Raw genomic sequence first — 14,689 nt, 5'->3', positions numbered from 1 at the left:
TGTCTGGAGTTTAATGATGCCAATAATAGGGTTGAGTGTGTTTATACGCAAGAATCAGGGGGAAGGCCAACAAAGCGGTTATCATGGTGGGAGTCTGCTATAGCTCACCCAACCAGGATGAAGAGGCAGATGAAATATTCTATAAATAGCTGGGAGAAAACTCACAACTGCTAGCCCTTATTCTCATGGGGGCTTCAACTTACCAGATATCTGCTGGAAACATAGTACAGCAAAGAAAAGCAGCTCAGGAGGTTCCTGAAGTGTGTGGGAGATAACTTCCTGACCCAGCTGGTGAGTGAGACAACTAGGGAAGGCACTCCACTGGACCTGTTGTTGAGCAGAAAAGGACTTGTGGGTGATGTGATAGTTGGAGGCTGTCTTTCTCATAGCAACCATGAAATAAGGGTTTTTGAATCTCAGACGGGTGAGGAATGGGGTCAGCAGAACTGCTACCTTGGACTTGCAGAGAGCATATTTTGGCCTATTTAAAAGACTGGTTGACAGCGTCCCTTGGGAGGCAAAGGAAGGCTGGACATTCTTCAAGAAGGAAACCTTCAAGTTGCAGGAGAACACTGTTCCCATATGCTGAAAGACAAGCCAGTGAGGAAGACCACTGGCCTGGCTGAACAGAGAGCTTTGGCTGGAACTCAGGAGAAAAAGGTGAGTTTATGAGCTATAGAAGTCCAGGGAGACTACAAGGGTGTTGTGAGGTATGCCGAGAGAAAATTGGAGGGCCAAAGTCCAACTAGAACTTAAGCTGGGTACTGCTGTAAAAGACAGTAAAAGATGTTTCTATAAATAGATTAACAAAAAAGGAGGGCTAAGGAGAGCCTCCATCCTTTAAGGGATGCAGGAGAAAACAGTGACAAAGGGTGAGGAAAAGGCATAGGTGTTTATGGCTTCTTTATCCCAGTCTCTAATAGCAAAACCAGTTGTTCTCCAGGTACCCAGCCCCTGAGCTAGAAGACAGAGATGTGGAGCAGAATAAAGCCCCCATAATCCAAGGTCAGCAACCTGCTGCACCACTTAGACACATGCAAGACTCTGGAGCTGGATGTGATCTACCCAAGGGTACTGGTGGAATTGCTGATTGAGCCACTACCAATCATTTATCAGCAGTCCTGGCTAAGCAGGGAGCTCCCAGCTGACTGGAGGTTAGAAAATGTGACATGCATCTACAGGAAGGGCCGGAAGGAGGATCCAGGGAACTACAGGCCTGTCAGTCTGAACTTGGTGCTGGGGATGGTTACGAAGCAGATCATCTTGATTGCCATCATGTGGCACATACAGGACAACCAGGTGATCAGACACAGTCAGCATGAGCTTATGAAGTCAGGTGCTGCTTGAATAACCTAACCTTCTTATAACAAGGTGACCTAGTCAGTGGGTGAGAGAAAGGTTGCAGGTGTTGAGCACACCCTTTGGTAAGTTTGCAGATGACATCAAGTTGGTCAGAAATGTTGACCTGCTTCAGGGAAGGAAGGTTCTACAGAGGGATCTGGACAGGCTGGATTGATGGGCTGTGGCCAGTTTTAATATGTCAACAAGGCTCAGTGCTGGGTCCAGCACTAGCATCACAACAACTCCATGCAATGCTATAGGCTTGGGGAGGAGTGTCTAGAAAAGGACCTGGGGGTGCTGATCAACTGGCATTGAATATGAGCAGCTTGTGCCCAGGCAGCCAAGCAGGCTAATAACATCCCGTCTTGTATCAGTATTGTGGCCAAGAGGACTTTTGCACCAATGCTTCCTACTAGATACTCCACAGTCTTCACCATTCCCTATGTAAAGAAAAATTTTGCAATGTTGAGACTTAAATTGTATGAAACCATTTATTTATGAAACCAGCAATGTAGCTGGCTAAAATATTTATTATTTTTTTACACTATACTTTCTCTTTTTTTTTTCTTCTTAAGGTTTTTAATGCACTTATTACTGGAGAGTAGCTACCAAATTTTTCAGAAGAATATCTGTAAGTCATTTGAGAATATCTCACATTCATTACAAAGCAAGTGTATAACTCTTATAATCCTGAATAACATAGAAATTAACAGTAGGACCCTGCAAATCTGTGTAAATTCTGTCTCTATTCAAATTCTAAATCCATGCTGAAAGAGAACTTCATTAAGACAGTTGCATCTTATTTCCAGCTGCAGCTCAATCTTTAAATAACTGTACTAGAAAAAAAAAACTAAAGGCACCAACTTATATAAATTATGAACATGAATAAAGGACAAGTGCTTTACAGTGTACTACTCCCTGTAAGCCTGTTTCCCAAGTTTTCCGATGATTCACAGTGTATCCAGGCAACAAAGTAAATGACAGCTTTTGAATGTATTTCCTGTTCTTTCTTCATCCACATTTATAAACTCTCTTTTTTTCTGTTTTTTTTTTTTCTTTTTTTTTCCCCCAGAAGTCTGGGTAGCCATTTTGGGAGCAATTTCAAAAAACTTCCATTTCATCAGTTTAAGATAGAAAGATGATCACTCAGCCAGCCTGTGACATGATTTAAAGATTTCGTCTTGCATGCTTTCCAGCTTTTTGACTTATCTCCTGTTGCAATTAGGAAATGCTTAGATTTGCCAATATCTGTAATCTCTGACTTAGTCATCTACACATCTGTACCCTTGTTTGGTACCTCTGTATTTCTGTTGTCCCATATCCTGCAAACACATCTCTAACTCCATTCCATGGAGTATATGGACTCACAACCTATTGCATACATAAAACTTTTATACTGACTTTCACTCAGTTTTGTTTCTGATTAACTGTCAATTTCATTATGATTTCATTTAAACTGACCTTACCGACTTTTATGCTCAAGTCTAGAATTTTGTGCTCAAGCATATAAACAAGGTAAGGGAGATGATGCTGGTCAACTCATTCTTTACGATTGCCTGCAGATCGTATTCTTTAAGCTTTGGTTTGCAGGGAGCAATTTCACCAGCAATATTCTGTCTCTAGTATATTTATAATAAAAAGAGAGGCCCTTAAATTCTAATAGTTGAAGGCTAAGTTCATTTCTCTCACAGCACATTTGTTCCATTTTAAATTCAATTTAATTTCATTGTTCCGCAATCCCATTTTACAGGGTCTTTCCCCTAACAATTGCTTTTCTGGATGATTCATGAGTGGTTTACCCCAGAATCTCTGCCCCTGGCAGTATTCAGCATGCCAAGATGTTAGATTCTAGTGAGAATCAAAATGAATACCCAGGAAAAAATTAATTCTTCTGAACATTGTTTCATTACTTATGTTCTCTGTATCCTGGAAGGAATTCAGTATCCAAGTAATTTCCTTTCTTTTGAAATCATGAATTTCAAAATCAATTTTTTGAAAGACAAGTGATTGCTTTATTGTGTCTATCATGTGGGACTGATTTTCAGAAACAAGCCTGCTTCATAGAAACACTGATCTTGGAACCATGCTGGGTGACATGTTTGACATGCCTAAGGGAGGGGATGCTATCCAGAAGTGTCTGGACAAGTTTGTGAATTGGGCCCATGTGAACCTCATGAAGTTCAACAAGGCCAGGTACAAGGTCCTACACATGGAGGATGAAGGCATTGAAAGCAGCCCTGCCAGAAGGACTTGGGAATACTGGTGGATGGACAACTGCACATGAGCCAGCAATGTGCACTTACAGCCCAGAAAGCCATCTGTATCCTAGGCTACATACGAAGAAGGTCAAAGGAGGTGATTCTGCCCCTGTACCCTGCTTTCATGAGACCCCACCTGGAATATTGCATCCTGTTCTAGAGTGCTCAGCACTGGAAAGACACGTACCTGTTGGAGTGTGTCCAGAGGAGGGCCACGAAGATGATCAGAGGGCTGAAGCACTTCTCCTATGAAGACAGACTGAGGCAGCTGGGGTTGTTCAGTCTGTAGAAAAGAAGGTTGCAGAGAGAACTTATTGTAGCCTTTCCAATACCTAGAGGGGTCCTGTTGTGATAGGACTAGGGGTAATGGTTTTAAACTAAAAGAGGGTGGAATCAAACTATATATAAAGAAGAATTTTTTCACCAAGAGGGTCGTGAAACACTGGAATGCGTTGCTCAGAGACGTGGTAGATGCCCCATCCCTGGAAACATTCCAGATCAGATTGAACAGGGCTCTGAGAATCCTGCTCTGGTTGAAGATATCCCTGATCATTTTGCAGGGGGGTGGACTAGGTAACCTTTAAAGGTCTCTTCCATCCCAAACCATTCCATGATTCTAAGATTCTATGCTGTGTTTCTGTAAATTGATCCTGAGCACAAACTGCCTGCCATATTTTAAAGTCTTCATTAAGGTGAATGATCTACTTTGTTTTTCAATAATTGTACAAGATTGTTGCCCATTATATGACACCCAAATTGTTAAAAACTTCCTACCTATACTTAGAAATTAAAAGAAGTTCAAGGCTGAAACTCATGCTGAATTTCTTCTATTGGAAAGAAACACTAGATTTAAAATAGAAGGAACTGATAAGAAACAATCATTCTTAAAATTCAACAAAATGCTTAATGGTAGTGAATATTTTCCTCCAGCAAACAATCCACCAAACTGCAGTGTACTATGCAATAATTCAAGGACCCCTTTCTTCACTCCGTCAGTTCGTTTCCCATAGCAGTAAGTATTCCTCCAAACCCCCTTTGAAAAGAGCTTAACTCAAACTAACTGATTTGATGCAGGCAGACACAGGTAAACAGAACTTGCCTGCTCTCAATTGGCAAAAATTGGAGACTGCTCAGATTGACATAATTTTATTCACCTTTTTGATATACACTTTATTAAGTAACGATTCTAGGGAGAAGAATATGTTTTTGTGTGTGTGTGTTTCAGCAGACTCAGATTGCTCATACATCTTATTAAGCATTGTCTTGCTAGGCAGAGCATGTAGAGTTTTACCTTTGGTTAAGGAAAGTTAAGACTTCATGAGAAAGTCTTAATAAAAAGAGCAAGTCAGCTGAAGGGGGGCAAAATAAAAGAAAGAAGGAGGAAGAGAAAGAAAAAAAATGTATTTCAAATTTAACCACACTGTAATAGATTAATGCATGGCTTTAATGTATTTGCTCTTGTATTTCATAAATGCTTTAATCATACTGCCAATTGTGGTTGATATAAATAAATACTCTCATTTGAACCTCGTCATACTTAGCGATCTTGAAGTAACTGGGTAATATCAAGGCATATTTCATCCAATGTGATGGTGAACAAAAAGGCTTAAATTACTGGGTGTGTTTGTCTGACCCCATCACATTCCTCAAAATAGCCAAAAAGCTTGTTGACCGTTTGCCAGCTGTCAACCTAAAAAGGTGTTGCACATAAAGAATGGAAAGCTCAAAACAAAATAAAATAAAAAACTCTTTTCCAGGTTCTGTGGTAAGTGCAGAAACTCTTTGGGAATGTGTGGATGTCTCCCAAATGACTTGAGCCCAGAGATGTAGAAATATATGGAAGGTACATGCCATGCTCTTTTGCTGCAACTACACATGACTAACAAGAAGATTGCCTGCAGCAGATAGACACAGTGACAGAACAGCTGAGCAAGAAGCTGGAGAGCTAGAGAAGTGCCTGGCCACACACTGCAACACTCCACACCCTTTCAATGAACATCAGAATCATACAATCATAGAACAGTTAGGGTTGGAAAGGACCTTAAGATCATCTGGTTCCAACCCCCCTGCCATGGGCAGAGACACCTCACACTAAACCATGTCTCACCACCCTCACAGGAAAGAATTTCCTCCTTATATCCAATCTAAACTTCCCCTTTTTAAGTTTCAACCCATTACCCCTTGTCCTGTCACTACAATCCCTGAAGAAGAGTCCCTCCCCAGTATCCTTATAAACCCCCTTCAGATACTGGAAGGCTGCTATGAGGTCCCCACACAGCCTTCTCTTCTCCAGGCTGAACAGCCCCAACTTTCTCAGCCTGTCTTCATATGGGAGGTGCTCCAGTCCCCTGATCATCCTCGTGGCCCTCCTCTGGACTTGTTCCAGCAGTTCCATGTCCTTTTTATGTTGAGGACACCAGAACTGCACACAATACTCCAGGTGAGGTCTCATGAGAGTGGAGAAGATATGGAACAAATTTAGACCCTGAAAGGCTTCTGGGTATAGGATGCTGCCGTATGTTCAGGGATCCATTTCTTCTGACACAAAGACCATAGCAGGCACTTTTATACTTCAGGGAAGAAGAGGGGTGCCAAGGAACACATTGTTTGTTCAGAACCAGTTGGATCTCACGTGCACTCTGGTCATGTCCTCAGAAGCTCTTTGTTGCTTTTCCTCGTGAACAGAGAATCTGATTGCAGAGTTTTGGTGTATGTTCTGGGACAAGTTCGGCACGGACCATGCCAGCATCTGGGATGAATTATCAATGTGTGGGATTCTCCCTTTATTGGGTAGGAGAGCCATAGTAGCCCTGTTGTGGAAGACCTGGAGCACATATTCCCAGTTTCTTTCCATAGCACAGAACCAGGGAAGGCCATCTGCTGTAGTTGGTGCCCACGCTGGAGGGTGGAATTCAACCAGATCAGAGCAGTGTGGTCCCATAACAGAGCATCTTTGATAACTTCTATCTGGTCCAAAACATCCTTCACATAGTCTGTCATTTGTCATTTGTCTCTTGTCCCTCAATAAAGAGAAAACATTCAACATGGAGTATCGGAGCTCTCCTATAGGAATCTGTATCAGTTCCTGCTTTGTGGGGCTTCTTAGAGGCACTATATTGCAGAAGGCTTGGTAAAGTTCTGCAGGATCTTGAACAAGACTGTTGCGTTTCATCATGGAGAATGTCAAGGCTGCCCCTTGACCTGGTGTCTTTTTTGCTCTAGCGGAAGAAGGTTGGTGCTTACAAATCTAGATAAAAACACATATGACTGGGGGGATGTGAAAACCTGTGAAGTCACCAACTTGATGGTCCTTTACTGGGCAAATGAGTCAAGAGGTCTGGCCTGGTGACTGGGGACAAGTGAACTCCGTTCCACATGCTAAATTTCTACTAGGGCACAGACTTACTGCTCTACCTGGGCATTTACAGTTCTACAACAACCCCCTCCCCTGATCATAACTGGGGCAAAATGGAAGTGAGGGTTTCAGAGCAGGTGTGAGGGTGGGCAAGTCTGCTCTGGGGCCTTAACTTCAAGGAAGATGAGCTCACTGTCATTCTCCCAGTCCTGCCCATTTTCTGGTACTGCTCCAACAGCCTCTGCCTTTTCCCCATTGTCCTGGGTTCAGCAGTAGCAGTCATTTTTCTCCTTCTTAGTAGCTAGTGCAGTGCTGTGTTTTGACTTCCAGCCTGGGAACAGAGCTCATAACACCGATTATTTTTAGTTGTTGCTAGGTAATGTTTATTCTGGCTAAGGACTTTGTGAGTCTCATGTTCTGCCAGGGACAAGGGGAGGCCGGGAGGAAGCAGAGAAAGGACACCTGACCCAAGCTAGCCAAAGAGGTATTCCATACCACAGCACGTCATGCCCAGGGAGGTAACTGGGAGTTACCTGGAAGGGCACACTCTCTCTTCGGGGGGGTCGAACTCGTTTGGTGTTGGTATTGTATTCTCTTCTCTTGTTATTTTCTCTTATCATTATTACCATTGGTGGTAGCAGCAGTGGTTTGTGTTATACCTTAGTTACTGGGCTGTTCTTACCTCAGCCTGTGGGAGTTACATTCTCTTGATTCTCCTCCCCATCCCTCCAGGAGTGGGGGGGTGGAGGGGTGGGGGTGGGGTGGGTGGAAAGAAAGAGGGAGAAAAGTGAGGGGGAGTGAGTGGACGAGCTGTGTGGATTGGTTTAAACCGCAACACTCATGACCTGCACTTGGATTTTTTTTCAGGTCAGGAAAACACTGGCTCCCTTCTTGGCAGCTATATCCATGTACCATGTACCCAGAACAAGTTAGCAAGGCAGGGTTTCCCTTCCCAGAGGCCATGCTGATTCTTTCTTTACGGGCTGTGTTTATCCATGTGCTCGATAATGTCATCCTTTAATATAGGCTCTTCCATCTTACCACAGATGAAAGACAGCCTCAGTGATCCTCTCCAGAGCCCTTTATGTGGATGGGACTTACAGTGGCAATCTTCCAGGTCCCTGGCTCAGTGGCTGCTGTGATAGGTTACACGTTTTGTCCAGCAGCTCTTCAATTTCACATTTGAGTTCCTTCATAGCTCTTGGATGAATGGCTGCTGATCCTGGTGACTTATTGACAGCTAACTTGTTCTATGTTTTCTAATACTTCCTGTATACTTAGCTCAAGTAGATATAGCTCCCAACTGACCCGCTACAAAAGATGCACTGGATGTTGGAAACTTCCCAACATCTTTAGCAGTAGAAACATCTATACAAAAAATAAATCTGATATTCTTTGCTGTGGCCTTATCCTCAAAGGTGACCTTAACCCTTCCAGATTCTGAGGTGTTTAAAGACGCTTTATTATCAGTCTGAGCATCTTTTACAAATTAATTTATTTTTCCCATAAATTCCTGTGTACATATGTTATGTCAAGATTTTACTGCTCTCCTTGTTTGGACAACTTTTCTGTTTTTTACAGTCAATCCTTTCCGTACAGTACCCTCCTTAAGTTTTCCATTTAGCTATACAGTGATTTTTACTGGGTCATTATGATTTCTTTTTCTGAGCAGTTTACCTGGGCTTCTAATACAGTATTTTCAAACATCCTCAAGCTGCTTGCAGGCTTCTTGGTTTTTTGAGTATTCATTTTAGGGGTATTTTTCCTAATTGTTTCATTTTTATGTAATTCCTTTTTCTGAAGTTGAATGTCTGTATATGGGGCTTATTTGGCTTGTTCTCTCCCACTGCAATATTAAGCCTAATTTTATTCTGATTGCTGTTGCAGAGTGCTCTTCAACTAATAGCATTTGAATTGGGTTGTGTGCAGTACTCAGGACCAAAGCCTAAATGGCAGCTTTCATGAGAGTGCTAAGATTAGTTGTTCTAGGAAGCAGTCTTATCTCTACCTCTTATCTCTACCTCTGCCTCTTATCTCTACCTCTGTAGAGTCTGTATATATACACTGAAAATCTCGTGCTATTGCAACCCATCTTAAATTTGCAACATTACTTAAGCACTATCATCCTCCAGATCAAAGAGTCCAGAGTATCATCCTGGTACCATTTGTTTGTTATTATTAGAATATGTAATTTCCACACAGAATTCCATAGCCCTTCTCTTTCCCCACAATATTTTTATGCTATTAAATTTTATATATTTTCCTTCATGCACATCTAATTCCATTATCCTTCAAAGGTGGTAGCCTGCCAATGCTATATCCCCTTAATTATCCTTTCACCAGGTCTCTGAGATGCCTACTGTATCAGGGTTGATGGTTATTACCAAAACTTCTTGTTTCCTCATCTTACTTTTTAGGCTTCTAGCATTTGTTAGTTTTGCCCTTGGCTTAGCTTTACCATGTTAGTCAGCTGCCATTTAAGGCAAACTAACTTGTCCTCCCTGTTTCTGTTTATTTCCCTTCTGGCTTTTTCAGAGGTGAGCTGAATATCATCCAGGTTACCCTGCCAAATTGAATCAGGCTGAGGGAGGTGTTTCTCCATGCTTGTCAACATTTTCCCAGTTCTTACTTAAAATAATCCTGTATGACCTTATTTTTCAGAGCCAGCAGCCTTGATTAAAATAAAGTCTGTCTTTCCTTTATGGGTTCCCTTTGTCTCAAAAGGTTTGCCAGTTCCTAATGTACTGAAATGTCTGTTGTTGGTACAACATGGTCTCATCTGTGCACTGCAACTCTGGATCCTTGTCTGCCTTTCATGCTCCATGCCCTGGAACTGGTAGCATTTTGGAGAATGCTACCATTAAAATCCTCTTAGGTGTTCTATTGGGCAGTCCAAACAGCTGTCCAGAGCATCATTCATACACTGCCCCAAGTCAGTGGAATGAGCTCAAATTATGACTCCTGGATCCTTTCATGCACCTTTGCATTTCTCACTGTCAGCTTCTTCTTTTGATAGCCTACTGCTGTACACCCTTGGTGAAAGATCTATCACACTGGCTAGAGATGTAGTAGTCTACTCTCAGACATTGTATCTTTCATTTGCAGCTTGGCTCCCTTTATCTACAAGACCTCCCCTTAGAAGCACAAAGCTGTCACACAGATGGGCACCCACCCTGAAGCATCATAGAATCATAGAATCACAGGATAGTTTGGGTTGAAAAGGACCTTCAAAGGTCATCTCATCCACACCCTCTGCAATGAGGAGGAACATCTTCAACTAGATCAGGATGCTCAGAACCACATCCAGCCTGGCCTTGAATGTTTCCAGAGGTGACACACAGGTGTTGTCTGCATACCTCTCCTTTTCTTTTAGCTGTCAATTTTCAGTGCCTCTCAAAAGAACAGACGCAATCTCCTAAAACCAAGAGCTCCTTGCACAGCATGGACACATAGAGCCACTCCCCCAGGTAGTTAATTCCCCTCTTATCCTGGTATATCATTATTAAGCTTACTAGCAACAAATGAGATATACCTAAGAATGGGTGGGGATGAGTGGTGTTTGGAGAAAGGTGTGGAACTGACAAAATTAATTACAGTGTTTCATTTGTAGTACTCTAAGTACCATACACAATATACTATACCTACTACATTACACAAGGATGGCAGGTTAATTGTTAAAACTTTAATCGCTAATATAGGGGTTTGTGTAGAATTAGATAGGAGGGTTATATTGTGCAGCAGAAGTTATTTAAAAGAAAAAAAAAAAAAACACCTGACTTGAATTAGATCAAAAATTAAAACCTAAAAGTCCACCTGTCCTGGGTTTACCAGGAGCCGTTTTGCTCCTTCTTAGTAACTGGTGCAAGCTCTGTGTTTTGACTTTCAGCCTGCGCAGAGAGCTGATAACACCGATTGTTTTTAATTGTTGTTAAGTGATGTTTATTCTGGCCAAGGACTCTGTGAGTCTCATGCTCTGCCGGGAACGAGGGGAGGAAGCAGAGACAGGACACCTGACCCAAACTAGCCAAAGAGGTAATCCATACCACAGCACGTCTTGCCCAGAGAGGTAACTGGGAGTTACCCAGAAGGGCACACTCTCTCTCTTCGGGGGAGTCGAACTCGTTCGGCGGTGGTATCGTATTCTCTTGTTATTTTCTCTTATCAATATTATCATTGGTGGTAGCAGCAGTGATTTGTGTTATACCTTAGTTACTGGGTTGTTCTTATCTCAACCTGTGGGAGTTACATTCTCCTGATTCTCCTCCCCATCCCTCTGGGAGTGGGGAGGGTCGGGGGGGGTGAGTGGACGACCTGTGTGGATTGGTTTAAACCACGACACCACCCCATTTTTAATTCATAGGAACTTTCAAATCTCAATAAATGCAAATATTTAATTTTTATCTAATAGGATTATTTAGCTTTTAACCATTTTAACTATGATTTAATTGTTAAAAGGAAGTCAAATAAGGAGAAAGTGTTTTGTAGATGTCAGCTTCATTCATCTTATTTTGAAATGTATTTCCACGTCTTTTGATATATAATTTTTTTAAAGTAATCTTTTATCAAAATAGGGATTCCAGCAGGAATTTAATTTAAAACTTTTCATGCATATCTGGACAGAAAACTAGCTGTTTGACTTAGCAGTGAAATAAAGCATAGGAATCAAGTAGTTTAGTGATCTCAGTTCTATTCCTAGCATGCCAAATTCAATTATTTAGCTGTTTAGTTTATCTCATGTAGACAGGGCACATTTTTCATATGCTGACTGATAAAATGAAAACAATTAAGGCCAAATTCTCTTACAAACTCAGTCCTCACAACCTTGAAGAATTGCTCTCGGGTGAACAGTGTTTGGAAAATAAAAACTCTCCCAAATGTTTTACTCCAGGATTAGCTCTGAACACATTGTAATTCTTTGTCAAATTCATTACTGTCCACTGGACCCTTCAGAATCTCATGATGATAGATGCTTTTATAACAAAAAAGAAGTTCTTACTGCATTTTATTATACAAGGATAAACATCTGTCTAAAGGGTTATTGTAATTACCGTGCAAACCTACAATGGTGAAAATGAAGCTGACTCCACCAGCCAAAACTAAAGGACACAGAAGTGAATCAACCTCTCAAGGGATTTTTCTGTTTGGGGGTAAAGAGGAGAAATGAGAGGAACAGGTTCGAAGGAATCTGGTTTAGGACACAGAAAAGAAATAGAATGAGTTAGTAACACCTAGAGGTATGGTGAAGAGAAAGGCAGAGTAGGAATCCTACCAGAAGGCTTTGCTTTTGCAGATGTCCACGATAAACAGAAGTCTCAATGACAATGACTTTTTACCCTAGTGTTTTCACTATCCTGACATCTATTTATCTCTTTTCTGGCTATGTTTAACCAGGTAATATAAAACCTTTCTGATAGTCCTGTTGGTAAATTTCAACTACTTCAGTCATCTGGTGCTGTGATAAAAGGCCACACTATTCTCTTTACCTGTGCAATTCCATAGCTTCTTGCTGAGAGTTCTTCAGCATTGGCTGCAAAATAAAGTTGGATTAATAATGTTATTTTTGTGTGTTAGAATTCATACTGACTCTATACAGAATAATCTAGTAAGATCAAAGGTTTGCAACGGGCTTTGTCTTTTCTAAAGAGAAAGTGTTTTCAGGAGATAAAGTAGATGCTAAAGGGATTTTCCTGATGTTAGACCCAGCAGGTGAGAAAGAGGCTGTACAAAAAAGCTCCTCTTCCTTCTGGGAGTAGGATCATGCTAGCTTACTCTTTTTTTAAGTTGCCTTGAGAAGAGTTTGTCCCATTCCTAGCAGCGTTCTGCAATTACCCACCACAGCAAAACCTTATGTGAGAAAGCTTGATATTGCAGTCTGTTTCTCACTAGATAGATAAGACCTCAACCAGCATAAATAACTTCCATGACTACCCTGCAGCGACTATTTATTTGATAGTATGGTGTGATTTACAATATCAAACACTTAAAAAAACCCAAAAATCTAAAGTTGTTGTGCTACCTTTCTCACATTTATCAAAGTCAACAAAAGTTTTGTTAGATTGATCAATGCTGCCTTAAGAAGTCAGTCTGAGCCTCAAGGAAAACTGATTTGTAAGAAAATACCACTTGTACAAATGTAGTGTTCAAGTTGTGTGTTCATATGCTGTTCAAAATAAGAGAAGTATGAGTGATAGGAGTGTTTCTGTGGGTTCAGTTACAGCTTCACATTTCAAAGCTGAATTTTATGTTCACATTAGCATAATCAAAAGTCGAGAAAGAAATAATGATGTTTCTCAACAGAAGAGTTCAGTTATTGTAGGAATTCTGCTTGCATACAGTGTAGGCTCTGTGTTACTTCTTTCTCTTATACTTCTCAGGGGTTTGGGGCTTTGTTTATATGTTTGTTTGTTTTCCCCCTAGGACTAGCAGCTTTTTGCATGAATTTTCAACTAGAAACAGCATGCAGTTTTTCCATGGAGTGAGTAACGGTCACTGAATTCAGTATGGGAGGAAGGGGTTTAAGAACCTTTGTTTTGTGCCTGAAACATTCTGAACAAATAGGTATGTGAAATTTGCACCTAAAGTTGCATAAGACTGGATAGCAGGAAAAATTTATTTACTGAAAGGGTGATCAGGCATCAGAACAAGCTGCCGAAGGAAGTGGTGGAATCACCATTCCTGGAAGTGTTCAAAAACCGTGTAGATTAGGTCCTCCGTGGCATGGTTTAGTGGTGGACTTGGGAGTCCTGGGGTAAAGGTTTGACTTAATGATCTTAAAGGTCTTTTCCAACCTAGCTGATTTGATGATTCTAAGTGATATTTATCGCAGAATCACAAGAAAGGAGTCAGCAGTAAACTTTATGCATATCAATACTCTTCTGAGTAACTAGAAAAGTCTGATTTTTTACTATGACTCTGCAAGAGTAGTTGTTTATAATACAAATTAAAAAACAATAAAATCAATAGAATATTTTTCCCTATTTAGGTATGTATATGTATATCTGATGATTTTGAATTTCAAAACCTGGAATTATAGCAAGAGGGACTCCTGCAGCATACCTTAGGATACCTCCACATATAGGATGAACCTCAGCTTCCAACGAATCCCACACACGTTCCAGAGCTAAGGGCTCAGGGCATTGTGTCCTCCCTCTCCTTTTGTCATTGTATAGAATTTGCTTTGCCTAACTTTAGGTATCTAAATAGTAGGCATCCAGTCTAAATCATTCATCTAATTTCTTCAAATAGACCAGATGAACTGCCTTCTGGAAGAATATACCTCTTTCCTTCAACTAAATAAGTAACCAAAATAATTAACTAGCTCAGTCTAGCTACAGTTTAGGCAGCTAAATTTGAGAGAGCTTGAGCCCAGAGATTTGTCACATATATTTGAAATGCAGTTTGCTTTAACTGGACAACTGCCATTCCAAACTAGAAAAAAGAATTGCAGCTGAGTACTGTGCAAACTCAATTCGGACTGTTTCAACTTGACTGCCTCAAAGCATTTAAACATTTCTCACTTTTTGCATTCAGTGAAAGTCACCTCCATGACCTGTGTCAACATCCTGATCCTTTTCATAAGACCTTGCTTAATACTGAAGAAAACATTCTGTTTGCATGATGTAATCAAATTTTATGTTTTCAAAATAAACTATCTCTACCTCTTGTAAGTGCGAAAACTTTCAGGCCCACAAGATCATTTTCAGAAGAATATGGACAACTGGAAAAAAAAGCAGTA

Source organism: Lathamus discolor, chromosome 2, assembly GCF_037157495.1.
Source record: "Lathamus discolor isolate bLatDis1 chromosome 2, bLatDis1.hap1, whole genome shotgun sequence".
In the NCBI taxonomy this organism is placed as follows: Eukaryota; Metazoa; Chordata; class Aves; order Psittaciformes; family Psittacidae; genus Lathamus; species Lathamus discolor.
Note: the sequence above shows the minus strand (reverse complement) of the source record.